Source organism: Petaurus breviceps, unplaced genomic scaffold, assembly GCF_028583685.1.
Source record: "Petaurus breviceps papuanus isolate PSGF00001 unplaced genomic scaffold, PetGlider_PUasm1.0 164, whole genome shotgun sequence".
In the NCBI taxonomy this organism is placed as follows: Eukaryota; Metazoa; Chordata; class Mammalia; order Diprotodontia; family Petauridae; genus Petaurus; species Petaurus breviceps.
In genome coordinates, this window is record NW_027185735.1 from 6010276 (window position 1) to 6025611 (window position 15336).

The 15336-nt window shown below is 39.0% G+C and overlaps 1 pseudogene; it reads right to left on the bottom strand.

Annotated features, from left to right (window-relative positions):
- Window positions 1–13073: 13073 nt before the first annotated feature.
- LOC138156926 (adenosylhomocysteinase-like) lies at window positions 13074–14500 on the bottom strand (annotated as a pseudogene).
- Window positions 14501–15336: the final 836 nt, after the last annotated feature.

Below are 15336 nucleotides of genomic sequence, written 5' to 3' on the forward strand. Positions count from 1 at the left end.
CACATTTCTTTAATAAGAAAAGTGTAATCCTAATACCTAAGGAGAAAGCTCACAAAAACTATCAAACAATATTATTAATGAATATTGATGTAAAAATGTTAAATAAAATCCTGTCAGACTGCAGGAATTCATCTAAAAAATTATCATGACCAAGCTGGGTTATACCTAGGATGCAAGGACTGTGAATAAAACAATCAACAGAATCATAATTAAAACCAAAAACTATGTGGTTATCTCAATACATTTGTAAAAAAAACTTTTGGCAAAGTATTTCACTAATGCTAAAAACCCTCCAAAATGTAGGCATAGAGGAATTTTTTTTCCTTTTATAGCAAAGAAACCCATTTATCTAAATCATATCAGAACAGAAATCAGAGAAGGTCTACATAGGAGAACATATATACAAGAGAATACAGAATGAAGAAGCTCTCCCTTTGGAAGTAAGGTAACTCAGCTCAACCAAGAGAGAGGGTCCTGGATCTTACCCAAGGGAAAACTGCCCAAAGTCTCTAGAGTGAGCAAGCTGGGACAATTTGGAGATCCCCTGTTATTCTTGTCTTGTCACAGTCTTTTCCTTCCTCATCCTGAAGAGGGCTTGATCTCTTCTATCTTCAGTCTCAAAGCTTACTAGATTCTATTTGAAGAAGACTTCTGTTTGGAGAATTCTGAAGGAGGAATCTTGCTTGAAGAATCCACAAAAGGGTTACTCAAAGACTTTTGCTTAGAGTCCCAAAAGAGATTGTTGAAAGCTGAAGCTCTCTACAGCCTCACCAGCTCTACCTGGCCCCTCATTCAGGGCTGGGCATTCATCTCCACCAATAAGGAGAGTGGCTCATATCAATGGGCCTTGGGCTAGGGATTACTTCTAGTTGCTTTGGGTTGAGATAAGCCCTTACAACTACTAGAAAGGTGACAACCTATGAAAACTTGGTAAAATGACCCCTTTGTTTAATGGGATAACTTTGCATTAGCTTACTAGCAACTGCCACCTGAAACCTCAGAAAAGAGGAGTGTGGGATTGTTTAAGACCTGAGTGGAATGGACCTCTTGAGATTCTTTGCATGGTATTTAGGAGACAATTAAGAAGAGCATCAGGTGAACTTTATTGAAATTCTTTAGTTGCAAAGTTCTGGTGGAGGCCTTTGAAACATAACTCTTGAGTCTTTCCCCTTTCCCAAGAGAACTTTTTAGAAGGGAATTTAGACAAGTGTGCCAAGTGCACCCCAGGTGAGTTGCTGAGAATAGAAAATTAAAAATTATTTTGGTTGATGTCTTTTGTTTTTACAGAATCTAAATTCTACTCTCCATCTCTTCTAACAGAATTTTTTTCTAAATAAAAAGAATAAAAGGTTTTATATTTGTATATATACACAGATATGTATGCATGTGTGTATATATATATACACACACGTATGTACATGCATAGTAATACATTAGCAAAACTGGTCAATTTATTGAACAAAATAGACATTTTATACAATCAATGTTCCATACCTGTGGATCCCCCCACCTCTACAAACGAATGTAGGGAGATCTCTGTTCATATGTATTCTTTGGGGCCAAACTTATTCTCTACAATAGGAATTTTTTTCAATATCATCAAAGTGTCTACCTAAAACCTAAAGTAAACATTACATGGAATGGAGACATGCTAGAACCATTCCAATAGACATGGCAGTAAAGTAAGGATGTTTTCTCTTTCCAATAATTTATGGAAATGTTAGCAGTAGCAATAGTATAATAAAAAGAAATGAAAGGCATAAGGATAGGTAAAGAAGAGATAAAGTCAATGTCATGATGACTTAGAAAATTCTAGAGAATTAGAAAATATTAATTGAAATAATAACTTCAGCAAAGTTGCAGGCTAAAACATAAACCTTAAAAATCAACAGCATTAGGGGTGGCCAGGTAGCACAGCGAGTAAGAGCACTGGCTCCAGTGATGGGATGACCTGGAGATCGAATCCCGGGCTCAGATATTTAGCACCACACCCAGAAATAACTGGCTGTGTAACCTTGAGCAAGTTACTTAACCCCCATTGCTTAAAAAAAAAATCAACAGCATTTCTATTTAATAATGACAAGATCTGAGGAAATCATAGAAAGGGGAATCCAATTCCAAATAACTACAAAATGTTTAAAGTATCTGGAGGTCATTCTTCCAAAGCATACAAAATGCTTGTATAAATTCAATTACAAAATACTGCTTAAAGAAATGAAGCACAATTTAAATAGTTGGAAGAATATTCAGTGTCATGGTTGGACTATGTCAATATAATAAAAATGACAGTACTGCCACTGTTAATGTGCAGTTCTAAGGTAATGCCAATCACATTATCAAAGGCATACTTTACAGAATTTGATGAAATTAGCAGAATAGCAGAATTCATTTGGAAAAACAAAAGATTAAGACTACCAAGGGAAATTATGAAACAGATTAAGACAAAGGGAGACTAGCACCTGTAGATCTCAAAGTATGTTAGAAAGCAGCAGTTATCAAAATCATCTGGTTTGGTTAAAAAGTAGAAGGGTAAATGAATGGGACAGATTAGACAAGAGAAAATCAGAAGCAATGAAACTCAGTAGCCCAGAATTCAATAAATAACTTAGGAAAAAAAAAACCTCTTTATTTGGTAAAAACTTCTGAGAAAATTGGAAAGCAGTCTGGCATAAATTAGGCCCAGACCAATCCCTAACACCACATTCCATAATGTATTCTCAGTGAACATGTGAATTTGATTTTAAATATCATATTACTTAAAAATTAGAAGAGAAGCAGATCACATACTTTTTCATAGCTATGGGTAGACAAACAAGAGACAGAGGCAATTATAGAACATTAAGTAGATAACTTTGATATGTAAAATTGAAAAACTTTTAGGGGCAGCTAGGTGGTGCAGTGAGTAAGAGCGCCGGCCCCAGAGTCGGGAGGACCTGGGATCAGTTCCGGCTTCAGATATGTAACACCTACACAAAAAAACTGGCTGTGTAACCTTGAGCAAGTTACTTAATCCCAATTTCTTTAAAAAAAAAAATTGAAAAACTTTTACACAAAGTTAATGTACCTAGGATAAAAATGGATGGTCAAGTGGGGGAAAAGTATTTATTGTCAAATTTCTCTGATAAAGGTCTTATATACAAGATGTGTACACCCACATGACAGAATAACAACAACTAACCTCTGTATAACCCTATCACGGTTTACAAAGTTATTTCTACAATATTAACTTAAATTTGGTCTTCACAAAAACCCTGGGAAAGCAAGTACTGTTATCCTTATTTTATAAATGAGAAAACTGAGACAGATGTTTAAGTGTCTGAGGTCAGATTTTGAATGCAGGTCTCTCTGATTCCATGTCTAGAACTCTCTCCACTATTTCACATAACTATCTAGAAATATCTAAAACCAAAAGCTACTCCATAATGGATAAGTGTTTAAGTGATATGAACCAACCATTTTTCCAAGGGAGAATTGTAAACTATCAATAATCACATGAAAAAATGCTCCAACTACTTCTAATAAGAAAAATGCAAAATCTAAAAACCCAGAGGTTTTACCATGTAACCCTGAAAAGTGGAAAATGTGATAAAAGATGGGAATAGTGAAATGTTGAAGAGTTTGTGGGAAAATAGGTGCACTAGAGCATGGCTGATGGAGCTGTGAACTGTTGTGACCATTTTGGAAAACAATTGGGAATTATGCAATTAAAGTGACATTCATATCCTTTTACCCAGAGATTCCATTGCTAGGCTTCTGACCCAAGGAAACTATTGATAAGGAAGAAATCCCCATATACACCAAAATATTTGTAGTAGCATTTGTTTGTGATAGTAAAGAATTGGAAACAAAGTAGAGGTCCATCAATAGGGAAATGGTTAAATTAATTATGATATGTGAATATAATGAAATATTATTCTGCTGTAAGAAATGATGAGTATGACAAATACAGAGATAGATCTTTGTGAACTGATACAGAATGAAGCAGAACCAAGAAAATAATATACACAATTACTACAACAATGTAAACTGAAAGAACCACACACAAAACCCCCCAAATTAAATGTTGCAAAATTATAAAGAAAAAGAATAGCTCAAAAGGAGATATAAGAAGATGTTGCCACCCCACTCCTTGGCACAAATGTTGTACATTGCATGTATTTTCTGACTTTGCTTATGGGTGGATCAGTTATGCTGATTTTTTTTGTCTTTCCCCTCTGGGAGGGGAAGAAGGAGGTATACTGAGGGAAATTATTGTGAAGTTAAAAAAAATTGATAAAAACTCATTTGTATAAATTTGTATAAATGTGAGAGCAGGCATATAGATCAGTAGTTTTTGATTTTTTTGATAATTATTTTTCAATATGAATAAAGTCTTTTTTTTTCTGTGTATAACAAAATATACTAACAGACTTTTCCTGGGAACAGGGCATGGTGACAAAAGATTTCTAAGAAACTAGTTCCAAAATAGTGTGTTCTGCCTCCCCCCTCCCACTCCACCCAAGTTCAGATGGAAGAATCACAAGACTGGGTAGGGAGGAGTGGGACTGGAGCTGGGGGAAAAACTGAGCTGAGTTGCTTATGTAATATACATATTAATTTTTTCTGTGTTTTGGGAGCTTAACACCTTGTTTTCACTTCTTTTAAAGCAAAGTTTCTTGCATTATTGCTGCATGCATGTAATATATATCTTCTACAAAATTTTAATTCTGATTTTTCTCATATTTTGATTGCTTTTTGCATTTGAATATATTTTTGTCATTTATGGCTTGAATTTAAAGTTGACTATAGCCCCAACTTGGCTACTTTTGCAAATGGTTATTAGATACTGAATTTTCTTTTAAAATTTTATTTTGCATTTGCTGGATTTAAAAAAAATTTGATAGGCAGCTAGGTGGTACAGTGGATAGAGTGCTTGGTCTGGAGTCAGGAAGACCTTGAGTTCAAATCCAGCCTTAGTCACTTACTAGCTATGTGACCCTGGGTAAGTCACTTAAGGATGTTTGTCTGAGTTTCCTTATGTGTAAAGTGAACTGAAAAAGGAAACTGAAAACCATTCTGGGGGGGGGCGGAGTCAAGATGGTGGAGTAGAAACAGGACCTCCACCCGGCTCCAGCTTCCACCTTCCCCAATTCCTGTAAAAGGGGACTCTGAACAAACTTTGGAGCTGCAGAACCCACAAAAAGACACAGAGAAGCTTACCTCCTGCTGAGGACAGCCCAGCAGGCCTGCAGGAAGTGGCCAGCGCAGCACTTTGGGAGCTGAGCCCAGGCCCACATGAGCCAGAGGTTTTAGCCCTAGGGCAGGCCTGACCAACCACCAGCTGGAGGAATTCCATATCACTAGAAGCTGGAGCCGTTTCCAGATTTATCAACACATAGATGCTAAGGACAAAGTGAGAGGTCAGTGCAGTGTGGATTTTGGGACCAGTAGTTGGGAGAGCCTCAGCTTTTGCCCCCAGGGTGAGAAGCCACTGAGGGCTGTGGCACAGCTGGGGCCACATTGCAGCTTCAGCTCCTGGCCTGCAGACTGTAGGGGGACCAAGCGACCAATCTGAGGGGTAATCACTCTTGCTTTAAATTGCTTGGATCTGGATTGCAGTCTAGGGTGGAGGTCCTAGGGTGTGTGACCAGCTTCCTAGAGTGTATGGAGGCTTCAGAGAGGGCACCCAACTAATACCTCCAGCAGCTGAGAAAACCCCAGGGTTTGGAATGGGAGCTCCCCTGTCTGGTGGCAAAGTCCTACTGTGGCAAAAAACCCCAAAGTCAAGTAATTGAGTGGCAACATGACCAGGCAAGGGAAGCAAAACAAACAGAAGACTCCAACATTAGACTCCTATTTTGGGGACAAAAAGGAGCAAAGCATGGAACAGGAGGAAGACAGTGAAGCCAGAACTCCTGCACTAAAAGCTTCAAAGGAAAATATGAGCTGATTACAGGCCATAGAGGACCTTAAGAAGCAGATAAGAGAAGAGGAGGAAAAATTGGGAAGAGAAATGAGAACGATGCAAGAAATTTATGAAATGAGACTCAACAGCCTGACTGAGGAAAATCACACCTTACAAAACAGACTAAATCAAATAGCAAAAGAGGCTCAAAAAGGCAATGAGGAGAAGAATTCCTTAAAAAGCCAAATTTGCCAGATGGAAAAAGCATCTCAAAAGCTCACTGAGGAGCATCATTCCCTCAGATTTAGAATGGACCAAAGGGAAGCTAATGACTTGAGGAGAAATCAAGATGCTGTTAAACAGATCCAAACAAATGAAAGAATAGAAGGCAATGTGAAATATCTCATGGGAAAAACCACTGACCTGGGAAATAGATCCAGGAGAGATAATTTAAAAATCATTGAACTACCCAAAAGCCGTGATCAAAGAAAGAACCTAGGAATCATCCTCCAAGAAATTCTCAAGGAAAATTGCCCTGATGTCTTAGAACCAGAAGGCAAAATAGAGGTTGAAAGAATCCACCAATCACCTTCTGAAAAAGATCCCCAAAAGAAAACCCCTAAGAATATTATAGCCAGGTTCCAGAATTCCCAGATCAAGGAGAGAATATTACAAGCAGCCAGGAAGAACCAATTTGAATATTGTGGGAACACAATCAGGATAACACAGGATCTGGCAGCTTTGACACTGAGGGATTGAAGGGCCTGGAATATGATATTCCAGAGGGCAAAGGAGTTGGAATTAAAACCAAGTCACCTACCCAGCAAAACTGAGTTTCATGTTCAGGGGAAAATATGGTCATTCAGTGGAATAGAGGACTTTCAAGCATTCTTGTTGAAAAAACCAGAGTTGAATGGAAAATTTGACATTCAGATACAAGAAGCAAGAGAAGCATGGTAATCAGGGAAAAGAAATAACAAGCCACTTATCAAAGTTGAACTATTAACATTCCTACATGGAAAAACAATAATTGTAACTGATGAAACTTCTCAAGTATGAAAATAGTTAACATAGGGTATACGGGCGTATGAATACATATGGGAATGTGTGTATATATGTTTATAGGTATATATAGATAGAGGGCACAGCCCCAATTTAATAGTAAGAGATGATACTTAAAAGGTGAAATTAAGAGGTGAGAGAGGAATATAATGAGAAGTGATGGAGAGAGACAGAATGGGGTAAACTATCTCATTTAGAAGAGGCAAGGGAAAATGCTTACAATGGAGGGGAAGAATAGGAAGGCAAAAGGGAATGGGTCAACTTTATTCCCATTGAATTTGGCTTAGGGAGGGAATGACATACACACTAAATAGGGTATCTCACCCTACAGGAGAGTAGGGGGGAAGGGGATGAGAGGGGGGAATGATAGAAGGGAGGGGAGGCTAAGGGGCAGGGAAAGTTGGAAGCACCCACTTTGGAAAAGGGACAGGATCAAAGTAGAGAACAGAACAAGTAGGAGGTGGGATAGGAGGGAGGGAAATATAGTCAGTCTTTTACAATATATCTACCATGTTAATGTTTTGCATTAGCTACACATGTACAACCTATACTGAAATGCTTATCTTCCCAGTAAGGGTGGGTGGCAAGGGAGGAAGGTAAGGAATCTGGAATTCAACATTTTAAAATCAAATGCTTAAAATTATGTGTGTGTGTGTGTGTGTGTGTGTGTGTGTGTGTGTGTGTGTATATATATATATATATATATATATAGAGAGAGAGAGAGAGAGAGAGAGAGATCCACCATGCCATACTGAAAAAGTCAAAGGGGGTATGGGAGAAGATATGGGAGAGAGCAGTTTGGAGGAGGGGATATCCTGTGGGATTGCTATTTTGGGGTGATGGGTAGGTGAAAAACGAGGAGAAAATTTGTAACTCAAAATCTGGCGGAAATGAATGATGTAAATCAGAATTTAATAATACATTTGAAAAATGAAAAAAAAAAAAGGAAAGCCTTTACAGTGCCTTTGCCAAGAAAACCCTAAATGGGATCACAAAGAACAGGACATGATCAAAAAACAACTGAACAACAATAATAAGAGGAAAATTGATATACAATTTCCTTTTAGAATACATTTCTCTTTCATGTTTTATTACTAAGTTTCCATTTCCTCATCTGTGAAAGGGAGATAATAACACTGTGATACCATGCATGAGCAGCTTTCCAGAAGAATGTTACTGTGAATAGCTTTTAAGGTTCTGATTATACAGTATAGTGAACACTCTATTCCATAACAAATCAAAGCAAAATATTCACAGAAAATCAAGGTATAGCATTCACAATATTACAACTTATCACAGAAAATCACAATATAGTATTCACAACAACTTATTTAAATGGACACATAGTTTTCACAAAAGTGGTCACAGTATTTAGAACAAATAACAATCATCTCAAAGTGCAATAGTCAAAGTCTTCCACTCATGGGGCACACTAAATTAACTCAATCAGTCATTTATTCAGAAATCAATTACTAAATATCATTAATCACTAAATATAATCATTAGAGAATACACAAACCCTCCACCCCTAGGTCACTAGTAAACTACAATTTCACCATTACTCAGTACCCAGGGAGAGGTCTTTTCATCTTGACTTGGGGCCAGTTCTCAGATTCCCTGGATCCCCTTCCATGGTCCCAGATTCTACCTGGATTCACTAGACTATCACCTGGGTTTAATGGCAGACAGCTCCCATCTCAAATCCTTCACAATTTCTGCTCCCAGGAATTCAAGGCTCAACCAAGCCACAAACAGACAAAGTCCCTGCATTCTGGTCATGCTTCCTCAGTCTTCTGCAGCTCGTTCAAAAAATCAGAATCACCTTATCCTGCCTGGGAGGGGGGTGTTCCTGGGCTCCTGGCCTCCTGGGCTCCTATTCAGAAGAAGCTCCACCACTACAAGTTCTCAGGAAATCCTGGCTCAGTTCTGGATTCTCTATTCTGTAGCTGCTCTGCCTCCAGATTCTTGTCCCAAGAAATTCTTACTGTGCCTCTCTGGGGCTTTTCTTATATACACAGCATTAGCTACTTGCTGTTTCAGCCAACTCCTTGTTACATCAGGAATGATTTCATACCTTCTGTTTCTTTCATAGAGGTTTGATTAGTTACTAAGTGCTAAGTACCTGCTTACTTGCCAATACAAAAAGGGGTCTTCAGATTCAAATTACATTACCATTACAAACACCTTACTCATAGGATTATTGTGATGCTCAAATGAAATAATATATGTAAAGACTTTTGCAAACCTTAAAACATTATATAACCATTAGCTATCATCATTATTATTTCCTATTATGATACATTTTTTCTTTCTTTCACTGAATTTTTCACTGAAAATTCAGCAGCTGAATTTTGAATGTTGTATTATTTAAAAATTTTTAGTTTACAACATTCAATTCTGTTGTATTATTTTTGGTCTTATTTTATTTTAGATACTTTTAGTTTTTCTTATCTGTTTATCAGTTTTCACTGTTTTATTTCACTTTTCTGTTAAATTTTCCCATGAATGTTAATTAATGATGATAATGTGACACTGTTATTAAACTGTCTATAGATGTGCAAGTAGAAAGAATGTCATTACTATTATGAGCTGCTAAGTTTTCCTAGTTCTTGCTGATTCTTACTACTATTCTTTGAAGTTTTTTCTTATTTGTTTTGTCAGGATATAGCATTTTGGTGACTGGTAAAATAAAGACATTGCTATTATTTATTAATATATCAATATTATGAAAATAGAGTGAGTTACTTAGAAAACACTATCACTTGATGAATGTTGACATTTATAAAGGAATCTCCTATATGTGGACCTGAGGATATTATAGAAATCTTGAATAACAGAGTTGGAAGACTGCAGGCTAGTCTACATTGGGATGGAGTTAGGAGAATCTACAAAATATGTAGATAAAAAATGCCAGACTCATTTGGGCACTCAAAAATACCTGACAAAATTAATATAGGTGCTTAGAAACTGGCTTATAATTCTCTCAAAAAGAAAAAGAAGAAAAGGAACAAATAATTTAAGAGCACCTACTAAGTGCTTCATGCTGTCCTAAGCACTTAAGAAATATCATATTTTACTTTCACAACAACTCTGGGAGGTAGATGCCAGATTTAAATTTAGGCTTCCTCTCTTCTGGATAAGTATTCTATCTACTCTACCACCTGGAAGCAGATCCAGAGAAATTTTACTTTGGGAATGGAAGCAGAGGTAGAAACTAGTAAATGAATGTTGTGCTCTCTCTGTAGGAGTTAGATCTGTCCAAGGAGCAACACACAAGATCAAACTCACCAACTCTCAACTATTACAGAAAAGATCCAGGAAAATTCCTTTGTCTGTAATGATCTCTGAGACCCCCTCAAGAACATGTTGGTTAATGGCATTATCACCAACAACCCATGTACATTTACCTATAGTGGTAGTACCAAAGAAGAATGGAAAGACATATTATGTTGACTGCTGAACTTTGGGGGGGAAAAAAGACAGAAACTCAAAGGACATCATGCCAAGAATTCAAAATATCATGAATCATTTCTTATGTAGCCAGTGTTTTCAGTACTCATGTAGTAGCTATTACCAGATTTCTATAGTAGAATAAGACAGGATCACTGCTTCAATCTGCCCAGCTAGATTTTTACCAGTTTGCATGTATGTATCCAAAATATCTTGGGGGCACCTGATACTATCCAAAGGCAAATGGAGTTGGAGTATCTAAGTGTCCATGTATCTCGATGATATCATTATCTTTGGGAAGACCATGGAAGAACATTAGGAAAGACTGATTAAAATATTGGATTGAGAGGAAAGTGTTCTACAGCTCTCAATTGACAAGTGCCAGTTTTGTTTCTATTAAGTATGTACATCACACAGTATCTCATTGGTCCACAAGCAAAGAACTTTCAAGATCTAGAGCCTTTTCAAGAACTTGGTGGCTATTATCATAAATTTGTTAGAAACTACATTGCTGGGGTGGCTAGGTAGTGCAGTGAGTAAGAGCTCCAGCCCCAGAGTGGGGAGGACCTGAGTTCGGTTCCAGCCTCACACACTTAACACCCACACAAAAAAACTAGCCGTGTAACCTTGGGCAAGTTGTTACTTAACCCAAATTGCCCTCCAAAAGGCAAAAAAAACAAAAACAAAAACACTACATTGCTATTGTCAAAGTGCTAAATAAAATGTTAAAAAAGCTGACATTTGAGCATATGTCATTTGAGAAGTCACAAAAGGAGAAGGGCAAGAAATGTAAGGTTCTTTTAAAAGCCCTTTGGAGACCTATGGATGAACAGATGTCTATAAACTTTCAAAGATCTGGTCAATTTGCATCACAAGTGAAATAGTATTGGCTTATGCAGATCCAATAAGTTTTTTGACCTGAATAGAAATGAAAACTTGGTAGTCTTAAGAGAGGCTCTGAACCAAGAGTATCATGGTTACTGGAAATCAACTGCATTTACTATTAAGACAATGGCATGAATTGGAGCTATGCCACTGAACTGTATGTACTATGTACCGAACTGTCACTAGTCCTATTCATGGTACCAGGAAACAATTGATTCTATCTGGCACATATTGCTCTATGGCTGTGAAAGCTTTTCATGATTTCTTTGGCTACATGGGTCCAGAAAAGGCCCTATAGTTATTAATATAGAAATAGTAAGACCAGACTTTATAAAGCAAAGTTACACATCACCAAGAAGGAAGAGACTTGTGCTTTTTGTGTGCAAAGACAAGTGCTGCATATTTAGACCATATGAGCAGTCACAAACCTTTGGAATTTATTTGTATTGACTTCTTATCTATTTAACAACTTCTTCTCTATGGGATAAGAATGCCTACGCACTTGCATAGACTTTGGGAATGTGAAGTTTTTTGCTCATCTCCTGAGGCAAGAAAATATTGCCTGATTTGGGACTGCAGCAGGACTAAGAGCAGAACCAGTGAAGAAGGAAGGAGAACACACTGAAGATTGGCAGGACTTCCCCAGGACAAATGGAGCAGTGTGCACAATCCATGACAGCAGCAGTGGCAACACTGGTAGTTCCTTTCCTCAAATTCACACTTCTTGAGAGCCTGAACTAGTGACAGCAAAAGCTAACACTTGCCACTAAAGGGAGACTATTGTAGGGTTGTTTTTAGTCATGGATGTGCACTCATAAGGCTGAAATACCAAGGAAAAAAACAGATACAGAAGAACTGATGGTCATAATTCCCTCCCTTCCTGTCAGTGACTGGCACCCACTTCTAAGCATGTCCTATTAGAGACTGCATCTGACTCTACTGACCTTATTTCTTATAAATACCTGTGACCGATCCTATCCTTTGCATTTCCTTTTTTCAAAGCATGAAGGAGCAGACAGCTCAGAGGAGATAACACGAGAGAGTCCTGATGTTCAAGGATTTCTGTAGCATATCCATGGAATTCTGGCTCAATAGCTATTTAAGTCCTCATATTTGACAGGAAGGGATCTTCTCGCTTACATCCCCAAGGATGTGCTACAAGTGGCAGAAAATAGCAAGAACATGTCATATATAGCTGGTGATGTACAGGCATAGCAATAAGGAATCAGAAAGCTTCCATGGTTGCTAACAATTATGAGAGAAGTATTTCTTAGAGTATGAACATCTTGACTGAAACCATTTAGACCAATGTAGAGACTTTGAAAATGCACATGGCTAAAGGAGGTATTAGCTTTGTCAAGAAGTCTATTTTCTTTTTCTTTTCTTTTATTACTTTTTTTTTGGAGGAGGGAGGAGAGGGCAATTGGGGTTAAGTGACTTGCCCAAGGTCAATGGCTAGTTTTTGTGATAAGTGTCTGAGGCCGAATTTGAACTCAGGTCCTTCTGACTCCAGGGCCGGTGCTCTATTCACTGTGCCACATAGTCACCCCTGAGGTGTACTATTTTCAACTGCATATGGTTAAACATATTAGGGACACTGAAACCAGGTTAAAAAATCTCAGTGGATCCAACATGTAGCTTTCCTAGTACATGTGTACAGTTCTACCAGGAATAATACTCACAGCTCTCTACCCTATCTTTTTTTTTTTTTACACCAAACCTAGATACCATTTATTATTCTGTGCAGGAAGGGCTGGAAAGGCAAGAAAATGTGGTTGGTCACTTGGAGTCTCTATGCTGGGCAGGACTCAGTACAGTAGTGGTCATGCTTGAAGGGGTCTTCTCTGGGGAGGCCCAGGTACTGGGACTGTTTTTCCATCAGCTTCACATTCAGTTTTCCACGGTGGGCCTCAGCCACAGCTTCATCCAGATGTGCATGGGATGGGCATAATCTCCTCAGGAGCAGGGACTGTTTCTTTTTTTTCTATACAGATATACAGCACCTTCTTGGGGAGGAAGTGCACTCCCACAGGGTACTTGTCTGGGTGAGTCCACAGCTCAACCTGGTTGCTAAAGGAATTGCTCATCACAGAGCTGGGATGGCCCATGGCATAGCCCAGGTTGACCAGACGGCCTTCTGCCAGCAGGATGATCCGCCGCCCATTCTTCAGCTTATAATGGTCCACCTGAGGTTTCACGTTCACCTCCACAGAATTTTGATTCAGCAACTTTATATCTATTTCCATGTCAAAGTGGCCAATGTTACATACTATGATGTTATCCTTTATCTGCTCAAAGTGCCTGCCCAAGATGATGTCTACACATCCTATGGTGGTGACAAAGATGTTTCCCTTTTTGCAGGCCTCATCCATGGTGGTCACCTCATAGCCCTCCATAGAGGCCTGCAGTGCATTGATGGGGTCTATCTCTGTGATGATGACTTGGGCCCCAAAGCCCCGAAGGGCCTGTGCACAGCTCTTGCCCACATCACCATAGCCTGCCACCACAGCCACCTTGCCTGCAATCATCACATCGGTGGCTCATTTGATGCCATCAGCGAGGGGCTCACGGCAGCCATACAGGTTGTCAAACTTGCTCTTGGTAACAGAATCATTCACATTGATGGCTGGCACTTTCAGAACTCCACTAGCCTTCATCTTGTATAGATTGTGGATGCCTGTGATGGTTTCCTCTGAGATGCCTCTGATGCCCTTCAGGATCTCAGGATATTTGGTGTGAATGAGGTTGGTGAGGTCCCCACCATCATCCAGGATCCTTGAAATAGAGGGTCTGCTCAATGCACCAGAGATATTCCTCATCGGTCTCCCCGATCAGTCTCCCCATTCCAAGTGTACACAGGAATACCAGTTTTGGCGATGGCAGCTACTGTGTGGTCCTGGGTTGAGAAAATGTTGCAACTGGACCACTGTACCTTAGCTCCCAGGGCCACCAGTGTCTCAATAAGAACAGCTGTTTCTACAGTCATGTGGAGGCAGCCAGCAATCTGGGCACCCTTCAGTGGCTTGGGGGCTGATTACATCTCTCGAAGTTTCATCAGGCCAGGGATCTCATTCTCTGCTATGTCCAGGGCCTTGCGTCCCCAGGCAGCCAGGTTGATGTCAGTGACTTTGTAGGGTAATTTGTCAGACATGTTGTGGCCTTCTCCACAGTTACTTAATGCCTTAGCAGAGACTACCGCTCAGAGATTTCAGGGATGGGGGTGATGGGGTCACAGGAAGGCTGAGGCGGGCTGCAGGCAGCACCGAGAGGGCACTACCCTATCTTCTGATGTTTGGGTGTGAGCCATGCCTTCATTCTGTGTTTTACAGTCTGAGAATAGAGAGATTTTAGTACATGTTTTTGCTTACAGAGAAGCTTAAAGACACTACCTAGCTACATTCTTTAGTCCAAAGGAAAGCTGAAAGAAATAAAAAATGGTATGATTCTTGAATTTGTTGTCAAGACCTCCAACAACGTGATAGAGTTCTGTTGAGAAATCTTGGTGTTCATGAGATACATGAGTTAGCAGATTGATGGAAAGGTATTTCATGCCTACTTGGTGAAAGCCTGGGCAACTTGTTCACTTACAATTTGTTCACTCCATTCAGGGCCAAAGACAACACTGCAACCATTTATTGTCAATATGTAAATTACTTGGACTACCTGATGAATAGAGATGGATGGGCATCCACTTTAACAAACTGTAAGCAAAAGAGACATGACACACTAGTCATTCAAGGACCATCAGACCTAGCAATAGTTCAGAAACAGACAATTGACATTTCAAGAGAAGAAAAATGCAACAGATTAACTGAGCCTAGAGAAAGCACATTTTTGGTCTAGTACTTCAGCTATAGATAGAAACTCCAAGGATACAGACAAATTAGAGGGTAGTAACACTACTATCTGACTTGGATCCCTACAAATTTAGATTCAAGTAGGTAAGACTATAATTCTGATGAGGAGTATGATCAGTCTATACCATTGGCTAGCTCGGGGGCAAAGGCAGACAGGTCAAGAGGTTTCAGGAGTGATAAAACTATTTGACCAGTGAC